Below are 1,947 nucleotides of genomic sequence, written 5' to 3' on the forward strand. Positions count from 1 at the left end.
TTGGGAGGCTGAGGCAAGAGAATCGCTTAAGCCCAAGAGCTGGAGGTTGCTGTGAGTTATGACACAACAGCAGCCTACCCAGGGCGACATAGTGAAATTATGTCTCAAAAACCATGTAACTAGAATAAAGAATACACTGCTGCTTTATTCTGTTTGATCTAGTCTGCTATTCAACCTCTCCACTGAATTTTTTAGTTCAGTTATTATAAACTTCAGCTCCATGATGTCTGTTTGGTACATTTTTACTACTTCCTATGTCTTTGTTGAAAGTCTCAGTTTGTTCTTGTATTGCTTTTCTGACCATAGTAACTATCTTCATGCCTATTACTGTGAATTCCTTGCAGGTGAATCACAGATCTACACTCACTTGGGTTGGTTTCTGGAGTTTTATCTTATTCTTTTATTTGGAACATATTCTCCTGTTTCTTTATTTTCCTTGACATTCTATGTTGGTTTTTTCATAATGGCCTCAGTAGGAGAAGAATCTCATTTGTCAGTCTGACTATACATATATATATATATATTTTTTTTCTTTTTTGAGACAGAGTGTCACTATGTCATCCTCGCTAAAGTGCTGTGGCGTCACAGCTCTTGGGCTTAAGCAATTCTCTTGCCTCAGCCTCCCAAGTAGCTAGGACTACAGGTGCCCACCACAATGCCCAGCTATTTTCTTGTTGCAGTTGTCATTGTTGTTTAGCAGGCCCGAGTTGGGTTTGAACCTGCCAGACTTCATGCATGTGGCTGGCGCTGTAACCACTGTGCTACAGGTGCCGAGCCCAGATATTTATTATTTTTCTTTTTTGAGATGGAATCTCATTCTGTTGTCCCAGGACTGAGTGCTGTGGTGTCATCATAGTTCACAGCAACCTCCAACTCTCGGGCTCAAGAGATCCTCCTGGTTCAGCCTCCCCAGTAGCTGGGACTACAGGCACCTGCCACAATGCTCAGCTAATTTTTCTATTTTATTTTATTTTTTTTAGTAGAGACTGGGGCCTCACTCTTGCTTAGGCTGGTTTCAAACTCCTGAGCTCAGGTGATCCACACTCCTCAGCCTCTCAGAGTGCTAGAATTACAGGTGAAAGTCACCATACCCTATCATAAAGTCTCTTCTTAACAGGAAGAAATAAAAGTTATTTTTGTTTGTGTGTTTCCTGTGTGTTTTCCCCTGACAGTAGAATTAAAGTGCTTAACCAATCTGAATATGAATTTCACTTCTCAAAAAGCATGTTAATTTTTTTTTTCTGTTGTGCTGACTCACTTCGTGATCTTGGGTCACGATATAACATAAAACAAGATTTCTCGTTTCTAGAGAAGTTAAAATTCTTTTTTTTTCTCTTTTTTTGAGACAGGCACTTTGTCACCCTCAATAGAATGTAGTGGTATCATAGCTCATAGCAACCTCAAATTCTGGGCTCAAGTGTTCCTCTTGCTTCAGCCTCCATGTAGCTGGGACTACCGACACCCTGGCTGATTTTTCTATTTTTAGTAGAGACAGGTCTTGCTCTTGCTCAGGCTGGTCTTGAACTCCTGAGTTCAAACAATCCACCCGCCTTGGCCTCCCAGAGTGCTAGGATTACAGGTGTGAGCCACCTCACCTGGCCCTAGAGTTTTCTTTTCTTTTTTTTGAGACAGAGTCTCAAGCTATCGCCCTGGTTAGAGTACTGTGGTGTCACAGCTCACAGGAACCTCAAACTCTTGGGCTTATATGATTCTCTTGCCTCAGCCTCCCAAGTAGCTGGGACTACAGGTGTCCGCCACAATACCCAGCTATTTTTAAGTTGTAGTTGTCATTGTTGTTTGGAGGCCCAAGCTGGATTCAAACCTGCTAGCTCCAGTGTATGTGGCTGTTGCCCTAGCCACTTGAGCTACAGACACTGAGCCTAGAGTTTTCTTTTTTTTTTTTTTTTAGACACAGCCTCAAGCTGTCCCCCTGGGTAGAGTGCCGTG

This window comes from Otolemur garnettii, unplaced genomic scaffold, assembly GCF_000181295.1.
Source record: "Otolemur garnettii isolate 467f Iridium unplaced genomic scaffold, OtoGar3 scaffold00001, whole genome shotgun sequence".
NCBI classification, from domain to species: Eukaryota; Metazoa; Chordata; class Mammalia; order Primates; family Galagidae; genus Otolemur; species Otolemur garnettii.